This window comes from Calypte anna, chromosome 4A (assembly GCF_003957555.1).
Source record: "Calypte anna isolate BGI_N300 chromosome 4A, bCalAnn1_v1.p, whole genome shotgun sequence".
NCBI classification, from domain to species: Eukaryota; Metazoa; Chordata; class Aves; order Apodiformes; family Trochilidae; genus Calypte; species Calypte anna.
In genome coordinates, this window is record NC_044248.1 from 2,529,306 (window position 1) to 2,553,073 (window position 23,768).

Consider the following 23,768-nt stretch of genomic DNA (forward strand, 5'->3'; position numbering starts at 1 on the left):
GTACTGACCTGAAGTTCCTCAATCCCACCCAACATCTGAATCCCATTCCAGGGAACAGCTTCCCAGGTCAACAACACCCTCCCTTCACACAGCTTTGATGAAGGGAATTCCACCCTGGCTTAAATTTACTTTATGGAGCTGAAAAAAGAGAATGCATAAAAATGTGAAGCACTCCCTTATTGTTCTTCAGCAAAGTCCCAGGCAGTCTGTCTGTAAAAGCAATGCCAGAAGCTTCTTGTACATTAGCAGCCATGGCAGCAGGATTAAATTAATCCCTAATATTTGATGAGGTTTATAACTGGCTCAGGCATGCCAACACTGTCAGGCAGTCACTAGCTTGCTCTTTTCCATGCTTTCCTAGTAGAAAACCCTCTTTTCCTTTTTCCACAATTGAAATGTTTTATCCTACAAGGCCAAGTCCCTTCCCAGTGCACACAACAGCAGCAGACCCATTACATTTAGGATGTTGGATACCCCACCATTATAACAAACAACAAATATTAGGAACTCAAAACTTAAACCAGAACTTCTTCCTAAAGTCTAAAGGACTTCTGTTTCACTTTGTATCCTACACCAGTGCCAGCTATACTGTAAAAAAATTACTAAGAGGAAGTCAGAACACTTCCATGCTCCACTCTTTGCAAATCAGAGGCTCCAATGTGTACAAACACTTGAGGGGAGACATTAAAGAAGACTGAGCCAGGCTTTTCACAGTGGTGCCCAGTGACAGAACAAAAGGCAATGGGCACAAACTGAAATACAAGAAATTCCATTACAAATAATAGAAAAACAAACCAACATTTTAAATGCCAAGGATGGGGTTACCTGGAGAGACTCTGACTTCTCAGAAATACTCAGAACTTGGCCAGCCATGGCCCTGAGCAACCTGCCCTGGCTGACCCTGAGCTGAGGGATTGCACAAGAAAATCTCCAGTGGCCCCTCCCCACCTGGACTCCTCTGTGATGATGCTGCAGGTACAAACTCTAGAGCTGCTTGAAGATTGTGTTGCTCTTAACAGATGGTAAAGGTATTAAAATACTCAGGTGTTCCACCTATATTTTGTCAGCTTGTAGCACTATATATATTTTTAATTTTTTTTTTTTAAATCTCTGAACATCAGATGCAGTAAGTGCTCTGTAACCACTGAGCTGTGTCTCACAGATGAGCAGCTGGGATTTTATTGACTTGCCACAGTTTCTGCTGGTTACCTTGAGCTGAACCCTCAGCTTCCATCTGTCTCATTCTGCTCAGGGAAGAACAAGAGAGTGAACCAGAGGTGGATGGAAAAGCTGTCTGTGTTTTACCACTGAAACCATGAAGCCAAACTAACAGGAAAGAGTTAAAGTATATGTTATTAAAATAATCTGTCAGAATTTCTGGTATAATTAATGATGAGAAATGGAAGTTAAATAAGACATAGCACAGCAATGAGCATTTTTCAATTGCTGTTCTATAAACTGCTCCCTGTTTGTTCCCTCCTCAATTACTACAGCACAGTCAGTAGCAAAGAAGCAAAGGTGTAAGCAAGGAGAAGAACCACAAAGAAACCAAGGAAAATATTTTCACCCTGCTCAACAGAAAATCATAGAATAGGCTGGGTTGGAAGGGACCTCAGAGATCATCGAGTCCAACCCTTGATCAGCTACCACCACAGTCACTAGACCATGGCACTGAGTGCCACATCGAGTCGCTAATAAATAAATAATAAATTAATAAATAAATAAATAATCAAATTATTTCTTTTTAACTTGGCAGGTACATTTTACCTCTAATATGCTTTGTGTAAAAAGTCTGAGAGAAATCCCACCTCTGATAAAGAGAAGTTCATTGCTGACTTCATCCAGCTTAGCCAGCCATCCCTATTTAAACACACAAATATCTCCCACTAATCCAAGGAACATCCTTATCCAAGGAGCAAACATGGCTTTTCATCTACAGGACTTCATGCAAAGTGGCTAAAACCTCATTTCTTCACTTAACTCTGTGTACTTCTTGCTATGAGAGGATTCATTTCTTGGCAAAGAAAACAAGATGATGATCTCCTGGGTCAACTCATATCAATTTCATTTCCCCAGCATTCTCTTCCAATTGTCAGCAGAGAAAAAGAAGTAAAATGGAAGTGGTTGAACCACTGTCAATGACCACTGCTGCCAGATGACCCACATGGCCACAAGCCCTGCTGCTGGCTGAGGACTTGAGAGGGGCCTGAGGTGCTGAGCTGCCAGACTTGAAGACATGAGCAGGACCCATCATTCCAGACACTTCCTACCTCAAGGAAAATGCTGGACACAGTCTCACTTTTTTCTTACACCTACTTGATGATGGGTTCTGGGAAGAGATGAACAATCTTTACAAGAAAATAAGGGGTCTAGGCCAAAGTGTAAGTCACAAAAATACCTCTAAAGTAAGTATTTGTTTTCTACTAAATTCTAATAATTAATCTAATAATATCTGAGTATTTGTTTCTAATAATTCTGACTGTAAATCCTAATAAGGACATTTCCATCTCTGTTCCTCCAATCAGGTGTTAGTTCTCCATGAAAACTAACCTGTTAAATTGTCTTTAGGAAACACTCAACTGTTAGAGAATTTGCATCTGAAACATGGGACAAAGCAATGTTTGTTTAATCTGGATTTCTGTTTCAAAGCCACAATTGACCTGGTAATGAATCCTCTCAGAGAGCCAAGAAGCATAAAGCTGTCTCCCAAGCAGCACATCTGATGCACACTTCCATCTGTAAATACATCATCTTTGAAAAGACAAATCAATAAAAATAAAACCTCAGCTGCACTTCAGTCCTTGTTTTCACCTTCAGCACCTGGTTACAGACAACAGTGTGAGCCAAGCCCCTTCCCTACACAAGTTTCCAGGGGTGTTCTGCTCCCCCATTTTGTTTCCTTCAGCCTCCTAACACCAGCACAGCACAAACTCCTGCCATTACTGGTATCCACACAGCAAAAAACCAGCAAAAATTGCAGTGCTAAATACACCTGGAGGCCTGGTTTATACAGAGGAGTAGCTGGTGTTGGTCCAAACAAAAGACAATCCCTGGCTGGGAGATTTTGGAGTAAAGCAACAACATAGAGTACCCACTTAGCATCACACAGCCCATAACTGATGGGTGTGACAATAGGAGTTACAGGGAAGGTTCTTCATTAAATGGCTACTACAGGAAAGGTTCTTTAGAGGGTAAATAGTTCCAAACAGTGAAAATTTCACATCTGAGTTTGATACTGTCAACAACTTGTACATGTGCTTGCTTAAAAGTTTATATGTTTATATAAACATATGTTTATTTTATCACTTGGCTCTACTTTTATCACTTCTGCCCTCTAGAATAGTCTGATTCCATAGAAGTGGCAAGGAAAAATTAATATTGAAGATGTTTGGGGTTTTTTATGGGATTTTCAACAGCCTTTAAACATGGATAGAAGCCAAGTCAGCAGTGCTGTGTGCTGGAATAAACCTGACACTACCTATCCAAACACCTATTAAAAAGCAAGTAATGCAGTATGCAAATTTGACATTTTTCTGTTTTATTTTTTTTTTCCCTCTGAGTGCATTAGGAATGCCAAGCCACCAAACTCATTAGACAAATAAAGTAATTGTCTAGACAAAACCTTAACTTTGAAACAACTGGTTATTTTAATTAACACTATGTTACTTTCTCCTTCAGCATCACCACCTCCTCCTTGCTGGGGTTCTACACCATCTCTGGCATTACCTGCCCCAGAATCCTCAGCCAGGTTTTGCAGAGATAAAGCTGGGTGGTTTGCAGAGCCCACAGCACGGCTGCACAGCAAAGGTTCCCCTACAAACCCAGAATCAAGATTTCCAAGCGTTGGGGGTTGAGGAGCAGAAATTCCTCTGGGTGCTCCTAGCACTGTAGATCAACCAAATGAAAATCTATGAACTGAATGTGCCCTTTTCTGCCCAGGGGGAGCTGGAAATCGATCGTTTGCATTATCCATCCATCTGGTAGCTACAATCCAGCGTGACCTCACCGAACACCTCGGGTTAGGAGACACCAAAGTTCTGCAGGAGCAAAGGCTCCCAAGTACCCTGCAATCTCCATGCTGGTCACAAGCTCCATGGCGATTGCCATAGCAACCAGACACTCACCCGCACACTTGGGACCCAGCAGAATTCTTCTTTAAGCCCTGAATCTTTATTCTTCGGGTAATTGTTAATTTATATCTTCCTTAGGAATAAAGGAGTTGAGTTTCGTCGTGGCAAAACAAAGATTGCCAGAAATGAAATCCAAAATCAGTAGAAACAGCAAGGAAAACTGGAAGGAATGGTTATGTCACAGGGTCTAGAGAAAACAGTACCTTGTATCCTGCAAGAGAAATGTGTTGTAGTTCCTGCAGAATGGAACAAAATTATTCTTTTTTTTTTTTCTTTTTCTTGCCAGGTACTCAAAGGTTGAAATTATTACAGGTACATTTATGATTTTTATATAAAGCCTCTGGCTAGGTACTGCTGTCATCTGTTTGTCAAACATTCTGATCAAACTTCTACCTCTTGGATTAATGGGGATTTCTTCTTATTATTATTGGCTGTCCCAAGATGAACTTGAAATGTTCATCTGAAAGAGTTCAGCTATTAAAGATTTTACATCCAGATGCTTCAGCTCAGAAAGCCCCAGCAGGGGAAGGGGATTGCCAGGAACAGGGAAGTGGGACAGGACTGAATTTAGGAATGGCACCAGAGGAGCAGGGAAATGACAGAGGGAGGCTGGACCAGGGGCAAAGGACAGAAGAGGCAGTGCTTGCTACAGCCCAGAATCCTCCAAAACTGGGGGGATTCAACACCTACAATCAGCAGATGTTTTGAAAGTCTTCCAACAAACCACACCTTGGCTCAGGTACAGAGCATGAAGCTCCTGCTGGCATGGATAACAAAGGAGCAGATGGTTCCCTGCTGTTCCAGAAGTAAGGAAGAGTAAATAGCAGTGCTGGGCCTCTGACCTTAAATCCACCCGGATGGATGCAGCAGCCAGGCTGCTGGGCTCACTTCAGAGCTGTTAGATCACCAGAACCACCTGGTTCTGTCAGGGCTTTGATGGCTGAGCCAGGGTGAGGGCATCTGTCACCTGAGCTGAACATTTTGTAGGGAAATTGGAACACCCAGCCCTGGAACAGGAGGGTGGCTTCAGAGCAACAGCACCTGAACATCCCCCCCATGCTGGTACATCTGTCCCTGCCAGCAGTTCTGACACAAGATGATTAATAAAGGTGATTAAAAACCAAGCTATAGACAGGAGAGTTTCTCATTTTCCAGTTGTTACTTGGAGATCTTGTGATGTTTGCTTTGAAGGGTTAAAATTCTCAGACATAATCCAAGTCCAAAGATATTTTATAACTGGGATCAAGGAATCTCAGAATGGTTTGGGATGGAAGGGACCTCAAAGCTCATCCAGTCCCAACCCCCTCCATGGACAGGGACACCTCCCACCAGCCCAGGTTGCTCCAAGCCTCATCCAACCTGGACTTGGACACTGCCAGGGATGGGGCAGCCACAGCTTCCTTGGGCAACCTGGGACAGGGGCTCAGCACCCTCATACTAAAGAATTTCTTCCTAATGTCCAACCTAAATCTCCCCTCTTCCAGTTTGAAACCATTTCCCCTTGTCCTCTCATTCCACCCCCATGTCCAAAGCCCTCCCCCAGCTTTCTTGTAGCCCCTTCAGATACTGGAAGGTTGCTCTGAGCTCACCTGGGAGCCTCCTCTTCTCCAGGCTGAACAACCCCAATCCCTCAGCCTGGCTTCCCAGGGAGGTGCTCAGCCCTTTGAACACTTAGGGGCTCTCTTGTAAAAAACCCTTAAAAGCAAGAGTTGCCATCTGCAGGAACTCAGGATACAAACCTAGTCAAAGCTTTAGAACATCATTACTCTTTCTTTCAACATCCTGTCCATTAAAAACAGAAACACGATTTTGTCTCTTCACGTAAAAGAAATGCAATGAAAATTAACTCATTATTTTTCAGCACTCTGGTTATTAATTTGATGAGCACTAGATGAGCCCCCAAGGGAAGAATAATTCTGGCTTCAAAGCAGGGTTTGAACAACATGTAATTAAGGCCCAGGGCCACCAATGGAACAATGAGAAGCAAGCAAGCTATTGAGTAGCTGCTGATTGAACACGTACCCTGTGTTCTGTGCACTGAATCCAGCAGGAGGTGGTGGAAAAAGTACTCTGGGTCTGTGTGATTGAAGTCTGGCTCATGATGTGGACACATGATTGGGCCAAACAAAGGTTGCAAGAGCATCTCCTAACACTCAGCTCCCAGTCAATTCCTTTCAACGCAGTTTTTATATATTTAAAATAATAATAATGAGAGAAAAGACTCAAATATGAGAGAGCATCAGGGATGAGACATTCTGATTTGACAGTCACTGCCATTTTCAGTGCTCTCCTATCTCAGCTCCACCACACTGCCTTAATATCACGGAGATCATTAGAAACTTGCTCAAGCCAGGAAAGGACCAACAAGAGTTATTTCAGAAGGAAAATAAAAGGTTAATTAACTGAAAACATAGATTCCAGAGGCAAGATAAAGGCCTGTCAGCTCTTCTGCCCTGATCCCAACACTGACACCAGCTCCTTCAGCTGTTATTAATCCTTATTAGAGCAAATCCCTGCCAGCCCAGGAGCTTACCTCTGGTTGGACTGAATCCCATCTCCTGACTCCATGCCCCAAGCCCACCCAACACCCTCTGGCACAGGGACAGACCTGGAGGCAGCCCCGGAGACCCTGATTTTGTGAACTCCAGAGGGCATGAGCAGCACAGGCCACAACAGCAACTTGAGTCCAACCACGAGTAAAGGAAACCCTTCAGCCCCAGAAGGCACTGACCCAGAGACCTTCCCTGCTCAGTCCAACCTTTATAAGGTTTCACTGCTCTTCATGATACTTCCTTTTCAGTTTTTATTGTTAATACCATGATAGATTCTGCCAAGCTGTTCCACAATCCTGTTGCTCTGGGCTCCAGATGAAGGAGGTAATAATGTGTTATTACCTCAGCACTGTGCTGCATGGGACTGACAGCACCTGAGCACCCATCTCATGAACCCCCCTGCTCCCAGCTGGAACCCCAAAGGCTGCAGGAGAAAACCCTCACATTTTCCTAACCTATAAAATCACCAAATCACGAAACACTGACCTTGGGTGATGGCTCTCCCCTTAAAAGCTTCCCATTCTACACCTGACTCTACTGCCATCTTCCTGCACCCCATTTTTTCCCTGCAATGTTCCATTTTGAAGTGGTTTAGCCAAACATCTGGGACAGTTTCTTGCCTTGAGTGAAAAAAAACATTTGCTCCAACTTTCAAGAGAGAAATTTCATGTCTATATATTTAGCAACAAAATTGGAGTAACATTTAACAAAGAATTTATTCTTCCCTTACTATAAGAGAAATCAGCATATCAATCTGACATTTCTCTACTGCAAATCCATCTTGTTGGAAAATATTCTCCTTGGAACTGTACCAACATGTACTCAATTTAAAAATGAAATTAAAAAAAAAAAAGCCAACCTGGAAAACTTCCTTTTTTTCACCCACAAAACTGTGCTTTGTAAAAAGATATTTTTAAAATAACCACTTTAACAATATTAGGGAAAAAATATGACTTATGGGATGTTGTCTTTGTGTTAAGACATTTGGTGCTCAGACATGTGAGGTTCCTCACTTCTGCTCTCAGGTGTCAGCCTGAAGACAAACTCCAGCCTGGGATGTGGTGGGGTTTTTGGCTGCTGGAGGCAGAGCTCTCTGTGCCTCAATCATTCAGGGTCAATAGAAGAGACCTCCCCAGGTCCCAGAGGCTGCTCTGAACTCTGCTGGCAAATTGCATGGAAGAAATGGAGTTTCAGATGGCCCTTTTGCAGCCCTCTCAGCTGAGCACCACCTTTAGTCAAGCTGCAGTTCAGTGAAGCATTTAATCCCAGTTCAGTGCTTTTCTGTACCATGGCAATTTTGAAATGCATGTTGGAGTGGTGTAACTGCAAACTAACCTGACACACCAGCCTGGGACCTTACCTAGCCTGCAAATCAAAGTGGGAAACAATAATTAAAAAAAAAAAAAACAAACAAAGAACACATCTGGGTAGGTTTTTTACCTCAATCATCTTTAAACAATCAATCTTTTTAGGTCAAAATTCTCACATGTGCAAGAGACAAGTGCTGTTCATTTCTAGAGATGATGAGAACTCACTAAACTGATCTTTTTTTTTTTTTCTTATTTTATAATCTTGCCATTTCTGTCCAAAAATGAAGTCCTATGCTTTCTAAGTTACCCTGGAGAGGCAGGACTTGCCCATGATACAGAAGAACTGGCAAGCAAATATTAAATAATCAAATCAATGATGAGCTCTCAGTATAAACACCAGTTTTAACATCAGGAAATATTGAATTTACAGAGCTCAGTTTTTGAAACACTCTGGAAGAGACCATCTTTTCACCACTGATGCACCCTCTAAAGAAATTTCTGGTGCTCTGCTCCCTTGGATTCCCCTCCAGGAGATGGCACTTCCCTTACAATACAGCCCTTAACACTCCCACAGTGAGTAACAGAATGAATCAGTCCAACACCAGCAAAAAAAACCCAGAAAGAAACCTTACAAGTTTCAAAGCAAATGGCTACACTCTCTATATACACACACACTCTATTCTTCTGCTTTCAAATAAGCTTTTCCTTCTCACACTGTGTTGTGAACAGCCCAAACACATTGGAACTTAGAATAGTTTTTCTGCTTACAGTATCTTCAGCCAAAGCATATAAAGAAATAAAGATGTTTGGGTTTAACTCTTGTCTCAAGAGGGAAGCTCTGGCAGGGAGGTGCAAGGCCAAGCTCCAGCAGGCTGCTTGCTGGGGCCACCTGAAGCACCCAGAGAGGATTTTCTCATCCTCTTCCTCAATAAATGCTCTCCCCCAAAAGCTGCCTTGGTGGGATTTGCTGCTACTCGAGAGAGAATTAGGGTGGCAAACTCAACTTGCTCCAGATCTGATCATTTTAGCAACAGAGAGAAATCTTTTCCTTAGTGAAATCTTAAGAGAAATCTTTTCCTTTGGTGCAGAGGAGGTGAGATTGCTGCACACCAGCAGCACAATTCAGTCTTATAATAATTTGAAAACAAATTAGGAATACACATTAGAGATGTTAATCTGACACAGCTCTGGAAAACAAAAGGTCATCTTGCAGATGAGAGCAAGATGTAGGGTAAATTTGCCCATAAGGAGGGTCTAAAGTCACCTCATTCTGAGACAGCTGCTGTGGGGAAGGGAGGAGAGGACAGAGCCCCAGCTGCTTCTCAGCCAGGAGGCTTGAAAGGCCTTTCAGAAAGTACTGGGAGTGCAAGAGAAAATCTTTCACTCCACACAAGTGGCAATGGAACAGACCTGGGGAAAAAGGCTATCAGGGTGTTCTTCCTACCAGAACTTGGGGCTGATTTGAACCCATTCTTTGTACCTTTCCCCATAGAAGCAAGAGCTGAATCTCTGCAGAAATCTACCTTAGTTCAAGAGCAGGGAAGGCAACCTCCTTCTCCTCTTCTTTCTGCATCATATTCCATATTTTTTCTCTTCCTCCAAAATTATTTGATAACTCAAAGTATTTATGAATAGCAAAAAAATATTAAAATTTAAAAATCCACAATATTTTGGATTGGGAAAGGAAATGAGGCCACCTGGAGAACCTGAGGGCAGGACAGAGACAGCCCAAGAATCTCTGGGACACCTTGAGACAAGAGTGGGGAAGATACTGGTGCCAGTCCAAGGACAACACATCAGCTGGTGCAAAGAAAACAGATGAAACAGAGGAAGAAAAACAGGAAGCAAATCAAACCAAACCCAGTTGTACCCTCATACATAATTGCTATAACACAATGAGGTTAATCAGAGAAGTGAGTTGAATTACATCTTAGATGGATCTAGGAAACCCTGGAGATATTTTTTCTATAAAACTCTGGGTTAAAGATGATGCTTGCTTGCAGATCAGCAATGAACACGTGCAACAAGGTGAGAAATAAACATTTAGACACATTTGAAGGAGGGCATGAAGGTAGCAAATAAATCTGCATTGTGATAGGAGAAAGTAACTTCCACTGAAATAATACACATTTAATATCTGCTTTGTTGCACCTTGATGACAGCTTTAGGAATAAGAGTTTCTTTTCCTTTTGCACTAAAGTCACAATTCTTACTGAGAACAGAGGAAGATAAAAATGTCTTCAGTATTTTTTTTGCTGGAAAACCAGCTACAATAGCAAAGACTATTTTGAAACCCAACCTGATATAAACAACAGAGCTAATATAACAGCTAGGAAAATGGTTATTTTTAACTCTCTGTAACTGTAATTGCAAATTTTAAGCTTGGAAACCTACACAAAATTGCCACATGCAGAACGATCAGAAAAGATAAGCAAAACATTTTATGTAAAATAAATGAATGTCTTAACCAGCAAAGACTTAAAACTACTTCCTATTGCCAGTAAAAATACTCATAAAATTGGGAATGTGAAACAACAGCTGGGAAGAGTTAGCTCCAGGAGCAGCACTCTGCACTGTAGGTATTTTGCAGAGCAGTGGATGTAGTGGCAACCCAAGGATTTCATTTCCTTCATGCTAAGCCTTGCACAGAAAGAACCCCAGCAGTATTTCTTTCCATCATACCTTGGGACCTACTACAAATTTCCTAAATTGGGATTTGAAGGGTCTAAAACACACTGGTCAGCATGCTATAGGGAGCACCACAACAACAGATGGAAAGGATCTTTAATGATGTGGTAGCATAAAAAAGCACCCAGACAGCAGCCAACAGTTGCCGTTCCCACTCCAGACACCTTTTTACCAACTCCTGTCTCTCAGGTTGTGGTTCTAGCAGTAAGGCAGAACCAGCTGCTCTGCAGGACAGAATTCTTAGTGCAGCAGATGTGAATCTTACCTTGCAGAGTATTTTTCCCTCCTTGTTTCAGCAAACACATCCTTGCTTTTTACTCCATGGGGTAAGAATCAAAATCTGGTACAAGAAAATGGCTCCTGGGTGAGCACCTCCACAGCTGATTACCCTCAGCTGCTCTCAAATGAGTATTTGCTTCCTACCAGAGCAAACAAATATGATTTAGATGGCAACACCAACAACTGTTGTCATATTCTAAATACAGAGGTAGAGAATTTTATCTGAACTACAAGGATGGGAAACTGAAAACCTTGATGTCAAACACACTGATTTTGTTTCAACAGAAAAGCTTTCATTATTTTTTTTACTTGGTAATGCCAATTTTATTCTGCACCCAGCAGTTTGATAACATTTGAGAGATGCAGCAACTGAATTCTGTAACTCCATTTCTCAGCTGCATTCATACCTTTGCACTCCTGTGACTACCATGAAATCCAGAGAGCATTTCTGAATTCCATAAAGCCATGGTAAAAAATAGTGAAAAGCAAATGGTGAAGCAAAATCCCCAGTTCAGAATTCCATTGATTTAGTTTTCAAGACCAAAGCCATAAAACCAGCTTGGGGTTTAACCCAGAGTGCTGCACTGTCCCAGCTGGACATGAACATCAACAGGCAAAAAACCAATGGTCTCATAGGGCTTATAATATAGGAGTAGAAATGCTCACTTCAGAAAGTATATATTTAAAGTTCACTTCAGGGCATAACAACACTAAACACTGCCTTGATAAAGGGGTTTCCTCATTTTTTTAAGCAGTGCCTCTTCATCTGTGAAGAAGGATATTGCATTTTTCATCCTGTTGCATATGACTTCCTAACAGGTAAGATCTCAGCAAAGTCAAGGACTAGTGAGCACTGCAAAAGGAAAATTAAGCTCCAAATCCTTTCATTAAGAACACCTTAAGGAGGGTTCTTAAATACAGATAAAACTATTGCCATTACATCTTTCTGGCTCATCTTAATCCTCAGTAGTTTAACCACATCAAAGACTGAGATATTCCTGATATTAGGAATAATTCACACAGAAAATGCTGACAAGGCAGTCTTCCCACCTCCAGCTCTCTATTAAAAAAGGACTTCTGCCCTCCAGAAATACTTTTGGATTGCTGTTCAGTCCACAGTGTGCTTCAGAATACAAATCACTCACGTCTCCCTGCCCACAGCTGCAGAGGTCAAGCTGCTCAGAAGATCAGCATTTTAGGAAGAATGGATCCAGGGATTTAGAAATTCAGCAGATGCAAGAACTTCTGAAGGAACGTTCACTTCCAGCAGGCATGGATGGCTCTGAGGTCTGCTGAGACTAAAGCTGACACCAATATTGGAAGGGTCACAAGGACAAATCTAGAGCCTGGGTTGTTCCCCTACTGTGTTCCTTTCAGCTCTGTGAATTTTGAGAACATGGACTCCAGAAAAGAAGGGGAAGCTGAAGTCAAACAAATTCATTCAGAAGGGGCAGCAAAAGCAGCTCTAGGGGCTTCTGCAGGGATCCAGGAGCCAAGACATCTCTTAAGAAGATAAAAGTGCCTTGATATTTCTAGCAGCCTGTTTGCTGCAATTCCTTCCTGGGTTTGGCATACAAAGGGTTTTAACAATTGTCTCTCTCCTTCTGCCCTATCATTTTTTCTGTCCCTTTTTTCCCCCCTAGAGACTCCCTCCATCTTCCCCTCATTCCATCTTCTCGTGTTTCCCCTCAGCAATCCCTTTTTTAGCAAAATTGAGCCCAAATAGATTTCTATGTTTAATAATAACATGCTGTGAGTGTTTACCAAGCCTCCTGCAGTTTGTTTGTTCGAGGCCTTCTGTTGCCCTGGGTGTGAATCATCCATTTAGGCACTGAACTGCTGGGGAAAAGGATTCTCTGTTGTTCTAAATTCATGCAGTGCCTAGCACATAGAGCCCCATTCTTAATTAGGATAATAACTTCATTAATGCTTGGGGTTTCTCACTGCTGGGATTGCTGGATGCTTACTTGACATGCCTTTACTTCTCCAATAAATCCTTATGATGAAAATGATAAGCATTTTTGAATAGTCAAAGGATGTGTTTGACACAGAACCTCTGTAGAAAATCTTTGCTGTAGCTCAGCTACTGAAGGTTCCCCTGCTGTTGGCAGCAGGTGAGAGAGAACCCACCCAGGATGACACCCTGGAAGCTAGAAAAACTTCACAGAATCGCAGAATATCAGGGGTTGGAAGGGACCCCAAGAGATCAGAGTGCAACCCCCTGGCCAGGACCGTGTCCAGGTGGGCTTTGAATGTCTCCAGAGGAGATTCCACAACCTTCCTGGGCAGCCTGGGCCAGAGCTCCCTCACTCTCACAGTGAAAAAGCTTTTTCTGATGTTTACACAGAACCTCCTGTGCTCCAGCTTGGGCCCATTCCCCCTTGTCCTGTCACAGGACAGCACTGAGCAGAGCCTGGCTCCATCCTCCTGTCACGCCCCTGTCCATATGTCTAAACATCACTGAGGTCACCCCTCAGTCCCCCACCTCCCTCAGCCTTTCCTCCTCAGGGAGATGTTCCACTCCCAGAAGCATCTTTGTGGCCCTGGCCTGGACTCTTTTGAGCAGTTCCCTGTCCTTCTTGAGCTGGATGGCCCAGAACTGGACACAATGGGTTTGGTTTTTTTAATAAACCCCAGTTCTGACGGCTCCAAGAGGAGCATGGCAGTGACCAAAACCAGCTCCGGCCCCCTCTCTCCACATCTACAACATGGACACACTCCCATCAGAGCCCTCCGTGCACTTTTCTCAGAGGATAAGTCCAGATCCTGTTGGCATCCACAGCAATTTCACAACCAGTTTGTGAGGAAAATGGAACAAGAACTACTGCAAGCCAAACCCCACTGGAGGGGTGGCAGGGAGAGGAAAGAATGGCATGTTCCTGCTCCCAGACACTCTGAGTTCTGCCTTCACTAACAAAAGCTTCTTTTCATTAAAGGGTGGAAAAAAATTCCCCTTTTATTCTCCAGCCTTTGAAGGGCTTACATCATTGCTTCTTCAGTTTCAGGATTTCAGGGAAAACAAGCTTTCTGCTGGGCTGCTCAAATGACAGATAACTAAGAATTGCTGGGAGTGTTTAACCCACACTCTTTATTAATTGATGGGTAGGGTACCTTCTAATAATTACTCATCTAATGATGAAACAAAACCACAGCAGAAACCCTCCCCACTCCTGCAGTGTTAATGTACAACAACTCTGGGCAGCTCTCCATCAAACAGGTCACCAAACCTTGCTGGGTTTTCACCCCTTAATTAGACTCAAGACTTCCAAGGGAAAACCATAATGAGCTTTATGTATTGTGGAGAAAATATTTGAACATTATAATTTAATCGTGTACATACAAATACAATTCCATCATTGAGTTTGTGTCCAACAGGAAGGTGAAGACAGGAATAATTTGGGAATAGGCACAGAGGGAGAATGGCAGGATTAAACTTTAATGCTGGTCAGAGCAGAGCTGGTGCTGGGAGCTAAGCAGAAGCTTTGCTCTAGCCATGGCTAGGTCACTGCTGAAGTTCTCTGCAAATACTTGCTTTAAAATAAGACTTTCCTTCAGGCCAGGATGTACATCACAAGCTAAGTCAACTTCTGTGGATGAAGGTGACCTGAAAAAAACCCTTTTCCATTTGTACATATCCACCTAGCCCCCAAAATAAAGGTATCTAAAGATCACTTCAACGCCAATGTGCTCATGAGAGCTGGGGAAGTGGTGCTACATTTGTGGTCACTGCCATAAAACAGCAGAGCACATTGATTGCAAGATGGGAAATGCTTCCCCTGTTATGTAATTCTGAAGGACACTCACTAATAAATCTCAGCCATGCCTAACTTTAGTCTAGAAAGTAGAACATCAGATCTGGAAAAAGCAAAGCAACCTTTGGCAGACCCAGTACGAGACGTTCTTAAATGTATTTTGTCTGTGAGTCTAAATTCCATTAAAAATGTTGAACAAATTCAAGTAGAAACAATAGGGCTGCTTATGGTTTGTGTGCTTATTGGCATTGAATAAACCCCACCAGTGGTCAAAATCCAGTTCTCTCCATGTTACACTGATAAGGGAGACTGAACATAAAATGGAGCTGGAGGACTGTGCAGCTGGAAACAAGCCAAATATACACCTCAAATACCCTCATCTTCCAACCTAGAGTGACAAATGTCAACATCAACCCAAGGAACAGCATAAATGCCATCTCATTATTCACACAGCTGTCTCTGTAAATGTCTCTCTCTGTCCTGTAAGCTCTCCTGACCTGACACAGAGCTTTGCTGTGCCCTCTGTACCAGACTGTTTGGCAAACAGAGAACGTGGATCCTTAAGGATTCGACACAAGATTTGCCTTGGATCAGAAAATTTAAATTCACTTTCCAGTGCAACATAGGTAGTAGACAAGGGTACTTAGGAATTCAGCTTGATTGCAGGGAAAGTTGTTCATCCTGGCAACACTGTTGCCATAGCAATCCTGGCTGATGGGATATTCTTAGCAACCACTCCTAACTCCCCATCCCCAGTGCTCCCTGGCTTCCTCCAAAGCTGAGCTGCATAACCTCATTTCCAACACCCCAGCGGCCACCAGCAGAACCAGGAGAGGAGCAGCAGCTCCCAACCTGAGGTGCCTGCTTTGCAAACATCACAAATGTCATCTTGAGACACCAGCACCAAAGCTTGGTTTGCAGATGGAAGGACACGGAGAGCGAGGTTGGCTGCTGGGTACCACACAGGGAAAGATAAATTTGCATTTAGCTTCTCCAGAAATACCCCAGTGAGCTGGGATCCTAAATCTCACTGTGCCTTCAAGGAGATGCCATCGAGGTGAACCTCAAATTCCTCCATGAATTACAAGCACATTGTCAATGACACTGTCTCATCCTCAGACAAAACTGCAGACTGAATTTATTACCAATTAAACATGTTGGTTCATTGCAAGAGAGAGGGTGGACAGACATGACACATTTGTTATTTTCCAGTAGGGTCAGTTATTATTCCTGTTCTGAAATTCAATCCCAGCTTTATATGGGTACCAACAAGAATTTTTCTTCATGTTCTTTGACTGCACTGGTCCTGCAGCTCTGCAGCACCTTGTAAAGAGATGGAGAGTCCTCCAGTGTTCACCATTAATTCTCTCAACTGCAATGGGAGCAAGGGGATGATCCTTGGATTAAACTCCCTAGGATGAGGCCCATCCAGCTTGCTGGGAAGTGCTGCACGGGACAGCCAGGAGCCCAGAGGAGCAGTGTTGGCCTTTCCAATGCCCCCTGCTCCATTAAGCAGTGAAGGTGAATGAGCAGAACCTCTGCTGCCAGGAATTCCCTGGCCCGACCTGACAGCCTCAAGGAAAGAGAAAGGAAACTCACAGTGGGGTGTTCAGCTCATCTTTTCAACTCCTCAGGACCCCAGGAGGGGAGCAGAGAGGGGCTGTGAGGTTCCGGGGTGATAAGAACCCACCTGATTTTTTACACACATACCTAGTTCACCATCATTCCTCTGTGCTGAAGTAGTGTTAGATCAAATCAACCTAAAGCTGCATCACTGAAATCACAACAAGATGCACACCAGACATCATTTGGGGTTTTATACCCTACAGGAGCAAAGAGTTCACTATTCACACCATTAATAATTGTCTCTCTCACACAGAACTAAGTAAACTGTATTTACAAGCATGCTACTCAGCCAGCTGAAGGTAAATCAGGGACTGACAAACCACAACACCTATGCTGCTCCAACTGCATGGGCTGTGTTTGGCAACCACCCTCAGTGCCTGCTGGAATCTGCCTGCTGCCACTGCTGGGCTTCCCTCCACTGCTCTCTCCCTGCAAGTGGCAAAAAATGGCATTCAGACCCAAAATAAAATGTGAGTTTCCACACTGATTTCCTTTAGGACTGAGTGAGTCACAGCTCTTCACTCAGGTGATGCCTTATGGAGTTCCTTTGGGAATGAAAATGGGAATAGAAGGAAATACTACTCGTAGTAGAGGCAGAGTGGGAAGTGATATGGACAGAGCAGCTGCTGCTGTAAAACATGTTTGGATCTGCTACCCACTATGAAACCTGGATGTGCTTCCCAGAAATCCCAGGGAGTGCCAGGAGAGTGCATGGGACATGACTGACAGCTGCATCACAGAGCCTGAGGGACCAACTGCTCTGCTCTCTATAGGTAAAAATGTATTACATAATCTAAATTTATATATATATAATATATATCACAAGACTTGTAAAGAAAAAAACACCATCTGCTCAAAATAATCCATTACTAAGCATAGACCAATGAACACAGCCATTCTAGGAAGGCTCCTCAAAAGTAGATACTAAGTTTGCCAGCTGCAAGCAAACAAACAGAAAATACAACTTACTGCACATTCTGAAATCAGATTATAGAACCACAGACTGCCAGGGTGGAAGGGACCTCAAGGAACCCCTGCTCCAACCCTTCTGATATTATTGTTTCTCTGAGATCTCTCAGCACCCCAGAGAGCTGAGACTTCAAACTTCCCAAACTTCCCCTGGGAGACCATCCCAAGGTCTGACTGTCCTCAGGGGGAAAAATTTCCCTTTTGTGTCCCATGGGAATCTGCCCAGGAGAACCTTGTGCCCATTGCCCCTTGTCCTGTCCAGGTGACTCCTTGTGAACAGGGAGTCTCCAGCTGATTTGCAGCCCCCTTTAAATACAGGAACATCATAATAAAGCTTCTCAAACTTTTCTTCTCAAAAAGAGCCAAACTACAAAGAAATATAATTTAGAAGTCCTTCTTGGCTTTATTTCCAAAACCCAAAGAACAACACTCTTCACTAAAGCATGTTCTCAACATCATGCTGAAGGTTTTTTTCTATTGCTATAGCAATTGCAAGCTTCAACTAAAATCAGGGTCTGAACTTCAGTCACCCTTTGAATGTGGAATAAAAGTCTCTCACTCGTGGAGGTACTCAATGCTTCTAGACAAGAGAGCTCCTGATGAATTTCTGGCTCCCTTCTTAGGCAGAAACTTCCAAATGTTCCCTTTTGTAATAACGAGCACCCCTAGTTTGACACCATGACATTCACAATTTGAAAGAACCATGGCAGAAGAACACCCCAGCTTGGGAAACAGCCTGAGCTTGACCCTGTACCCACAGGACCTGAAGGAAACTTCCCTCACCTTTGCAGCATCACACCAGCCTGACTTCCATATGCATAAATAACCCTGAGATTCAGCCTGACATTTCAGCTTTTCTACTTTTTATCAAGGAGAATTCGGCCAGGTGCTTAGCTAACACACAGATTATTTCACAGATACCAGCTAAAACCATGCTGTTACGTTTCCTGCAGGTTGCTCTTCAGAGGGACCCTGGGAAGATGGAATTCACAGTGCTGCAATGCCCCCAACTATATTGTATTTATTTGGACAGCTTTTGTGGTTTCTTTCAAGTGTGCTAAATATAGCTGATCCTTTTTCTTTCTAGCCTAGAAAAGGAAAATTGCAGCTGACACAGATTTCTTCTCAGCAGTTGCCTACAAGCCCTGGTTGCAGATCTCCTCCCCCAGTGAAGCCCACACAACCTAGTCCTGGGGTTCCAGGGGCTCTGACCACACACTGGACCATCTCCCACCCACTGGTTTCTGTTCCAAAATTAAGCACAAATAACAGAAGGGAAATAGCAGTGCTTCAGGTCAGGTACCAATTTACTGTGTTTGCAGTTTAATCTAGACATAAAAAAAAAAAAAAACAAAACAAAACAAAAAAAAAAAAAAAAAAAAAAAAAAAAAAAAAAAAAAAAAAACAAAAAAAACCACATTCCAGGTGGCAGATCATAATAACTGCTGGCTTTAGTGTGTTCTCAGGCTAGAATCTAAGCCAAGCCTGCATGTATTGTAATATCCAGTTTATTCACTTTTTTTTTGTTTTTTAAAGACCAAAAGAAATGCTGACTGACAACCTTCCAAATTTCTGTCACTTTGATGGTACAGAAGCATCATGTTAGGAACCCTGAGATAATTTATTCAGGTCCTTTTCATTCTGAGTCAGTGAAAAGAGGTATTTTAAAGATTCCATATTGGAATCATAGAAAGTCAGGCTAGAAGGACCTCAAGGATCCTCTGCTCCTTGAGCATCTATATATAATTAGACACAGCAATTTTTCCTTATTTAACCTTTTTTAATTGTTTTTAATTAAAAAAAAAGCTGAGAATGCCACCATTCTACCCAATAAAATCTATCCTCCTCCACTCCAACCATCTCCTTATAATTATCTATTTTTCAGGGTGAGAAAAAGTGAGAAGCTCTCCCTTAGCAGCATATGGTGCACCAGACACACTCAGGTCAGACTGAAAGAAATGCTAAAAGAGCATTGCACTTGTAAATCCATGAGCTCAACCTGTAGGAAAGCTGGAATTACAGTTTAAATCTGCCCTTCTGAGTACATCACTACTGTGTGTCACAAGAGCACAGAACAGTATATTTTTTCTGTGAGCACATGTGTCACACATCTGGTGTGCAGCTCCTGTACAGACATCAGAACATCTGCAAAGATCTGAGCAGCAAGAGGTCAGTGGGAACAAACTGTGTTGAAAATAAAGTTGTTAAAGTGATGCTGATTGTGCAGGGTGTTAAATATAAATGAAGCATGGCAACTGTTTCAGAAGCAGAAACTCCAGCCAGTGGTATAAATCAGATGTAACCCAATCTCCAGCCAGATTCTGGATCCATTAAAACTCATTATTCTAGCATTTCAAGTAGAGAACTGTTAAACCTGAGAGATAGGGAAAAGCAAAGGGAATCCAGTCTGAAGCCAGAGGAAGCACCAAGTGGTAGAATAATAATCAGGCTGGAGGGGACTTAGGGCTCATCTCACTCAAACCAGGTCCAATGTGACCAGGTTGTTCAGGACTGCGTTCAGGAAAGTACAGAACAACTCCAAGGACCAGGAGGGAGAAGCACAGCACCTCTGAGCAGACTTTTCCAATGCTTGAAGTGTCTCAGGCCAGGCTGGATGGGGCTTGGAGCAGCCTGGGCTGGTGGGAAGTGTCCCTGCTCATACAGGGAGTTTGGAACTGGATGAGCTTTAAGGACCTTACCAACCAAAACCATTCTATGTACTGGTTTACTCTAAATCAGAGGCAAATCCCCCCTCTCCAGAGGCAGGGCACTTGTCACACGACCTCCATCTCTCTGAAGTCACAAGATACAAACAGACACAACAATCTTCTACCTCTGTATGAAGAAATATTTTCCATTCTTGCTTTAAGAATGTGCTGTGAAGGATGGGGGGCTGAACCACATCCACAATTTCACTTGGTACATGAAAACCCCTGCCTGGTCCTGGGAACAGGTTTTGAGTTTGATCCTGGAAACCTGGAGAGCTCTGTGCTTTTACCTCTGAAGAAGCACTGGCAAAGTTAGCCCCATCTGCTATTGGGAAGGAAAGGAACAAATTTAGGGTTAAGTCTGATCTCCTCTGACCATGACCCTTAGGCTGTATTAAAATAAAAGCCACAGAGCTCATTTTATTTCTCCATAGACTTATAGCTTTGAAAAAATAGTTTTAAACTGGACAAAAGCCTGAGATTTCTTTTCTGGAAGTTCAGTGTTTGTAAAAGGACAGTAAACTATCTACTTACTGGATTCTTTTGGAGCAAACATGGGATAGTGATGTTACCTGGAGCACTTGAGTTTAAAATCAAAAAAGAACCAAACCAAACTCCTGCCCTGCAGTGCCTTGTTCATATTCTCTTTTCAGAATGTACTCCCCAGAGAATAAAGCACTAAAAGGAAGAGAAAGGGCTCTCTGCAGGTTTTAAATGGTTTTTTTCTGCACGTTTGAATTTTTCAAGATGTCAGTTTTTCAGTAATTGTTAGGCCTTGAGCTCTAACCCAAAGGAAATAAATAAATACACAAATACAGAAAGATTATAAAAACCCATTTGGGATATGCCCTATATAGCTGAGAGGCCAAGATTTTATATGTATTCAGCTGAGTTCTTTTAAAAACTCCTTGATAACAGATATGAGCTCAAATGAATTCAGTCACATAAGACATACCAGAAAGGTCCTGTATTTTAGCATCTTTCTTGTGACTTTGCTTGTAAGGTGAAGAAGGAAGAGGGAAGGAAGAGGGAGGCTTGCAGGGAACCACCTCGACCCAAACAGCACTGGGTCAGCACACAGGAACCAGGGAGAAGCAGACAGGTACCAAAGCATCAAGTGCCACAGCAGGAGGAATGAGTTAAGAGGGGGGAAATGGAAAACTTCTTGGAAGAACCAAGGAAATCAGACAATAAAAATATCTGTGTGGAGGAGTGAGATGTTTACAAAGTAAAAAAAAGAGGTTTCAAGGCCAGTCCTGAAGGGAGCAGTTATGGAATGAGAATGCAGACAGTATTCTCAGGATGCTGGCAACACTCTTATTAAAACTCTAACTATATAGAAACAGCCAAACAACAACTCAGCACCTCGGCCATCTTTTTACATCTCCAAATCCTAAGAAAAGGTATTAAAGGGAGCAAAAGTAGATAAGTAGATTGCCTTTAGTTTTCTTCCTGTGGAGACTCCTGCCAGGCCAGCAGAAGGCACACAAATGCCGTGCTCTAAAACACTGTGTAATGAGCAGATTCAGTGGCAGTGTTATAAATGCCAGAATGCTGCAGCTCAGCTCAGCCCAACATCTAATGGCAACTAAAACCCGATGACAGATTTGTTGTTTCTTTATAGCACACTGCTGTTCCTGAATATTTTAATTGGTTCCTATTCACAATACCATATTTAGGGAAATGAGACAAGAAATGGTGTGGCTGATGGTGTGGTTACCCAAAGCATACAAACACATTCCTCTGAGCAGGAAACTGTCTGCTCTTCTACTTGGAACTGAAGAAGTGAATAAAATCTGTGCCAAAGCCAGTGAATCTTGTTATTTTAACAATGGTGCTTCATTTAACTTGATGCCCCCAGGCCCAACCTGCTGAGACACCAGGGTGTTGCAGGGTTACTTCAGAGGCAGATTCCAGCAGGAAGGGGGGTGAGGAGAGGTCCCTGTGCTGCATCCCCAGGAGTGAGGAATCAGAGAGTGGCTGAGGTTGGAAGGGACCTTAGAGATCATCTGCTCCAACCTCCCTGCCATGGGCTGGAACACCTCTCAGCTGGACAAGGATGCAAGGAAGGAGGAAAGATCTCCTCGGCTTCAAACCTCTTTCACTCCTGGGCCCATATGGAATATCTGAGCCAGAGACTCTATCAGGTCTCCACCAGCTGATTTTCTGGGGCCCATCCACTCTAATTACTCGATGCATTGAGTCAATAAAGGTGAAAATAGTTTATCTTTAGGTATGAATTGTGGTATCATAGTTCTCCCCAACCTGCCCTAAGAATATGGCTTTTTTAAAGAACTGTGCAGAAAAAAATTAAATTCAAGAAGTGTGTAGAACACTATTTTCCCTTCCCCCAGTTTCCTGTTCCCACTCTAATTTATCTCCAGACATTGAAAATGTGTCTTTAAAATCTATTTGAGTGGGTGATACAGTGTAGTCAGTTTTGGTTCAGATGAGATTTGACTCTGGGTCAAAAGATTTCTTCAGCAAATCATCATTTCCCTTGGAATGACATCTACATAATAATGGGGACCTCCTGGTGGGTTTCATGATGACAGAGATTCACATTAATGCTACTTCTTTCAGTTCTGATATATTCTTCCCACTGAGTTGCTGCAGGGAACACAGGGGAGAAAATGCTGTTAAAAAGCAGGGCAAAATTTTGCTATCACAGAAATATGGAGTAAGGAAGAAAAGGAAGCAGGAATTCTCCAGCACACACTCCCCTCAGTTCCAACTGAACTGATCTTTAGCCATGGCAATAGTCAGAGGATGGATTCTTCTGTCACAGGTAAGTAACCTGAAACTTGATCTAGCTGTACTTTGCCTAACAATTCCCAGATAATTAGAGTTTGCCAGGATGCTACATTCTGGGTAACTGAGATTTGCTTCACAGAAGCAGGTCAGGGATATAATTTATTGACTTAGAATTACTCTCTTAGTAAACAATCTTCATACAAAACCTCTTGCTTTTAATACTGGTGGAACCAATATTACTAGAGGAGTAACGTTATTTCAGCCATTCTGATCTTGTGTCAGCTCAAGTTCATTTAACTTTGAAATTACCTTCAAAGCCCAAAGCCCAGATGCTCAAAAAGCAAAAGCTGAGCTCATCAGCTCAGCTGTGAGCCAGAAAGCTCCCTCCTGTACCCAGAGCAGTGTCAGTGTGCTCAGGTTTGTTACCCACCAGTGGTTTAGGGCTCTGTGCCAGGGTCAATACCTATTGATTTACCTTTAGGTTACAACTACTTGTAAGGAAGATTCTGTAGCTCAGCTGAGCAACACCTTTCAACTTGAGGAGCCTTATTAAAATCAAACAACAGAATCTAGGTTCTAGTCAGTAAATTAAGTGGAAAAACCCATCCAAGTCTAACTCAGTTCAGGAAATACTTCGTTGGCACAAAATATACTCATTAATTCTGGCAAAATAAGTAACTAGTCAAAATTAATTCCTAATTCCAACTCCTAAATATTAAACATTGTTCAACCTGGATACACTGCAGAATGCTCAGAATGCTCCAAGCTTTGCCATGGCTCTTTCCTCCCTAAGAAGAGAGCTGAGTGCAGGATGCTACGAATAAACTTCCCTTCATACTAAAACCAGACACAAAGATGTGAAGTAAACAACACCCACATTCCAACCTGTTATTCCTTAGTTTCAGTAACCCTCATCCTGCTGCTTCTCTGGCCACTGACAGCAGAGAAGCTCAGAGACTGACAGGTTTCCTGCTAATGACTTCGGGAGCATGGACTGGTC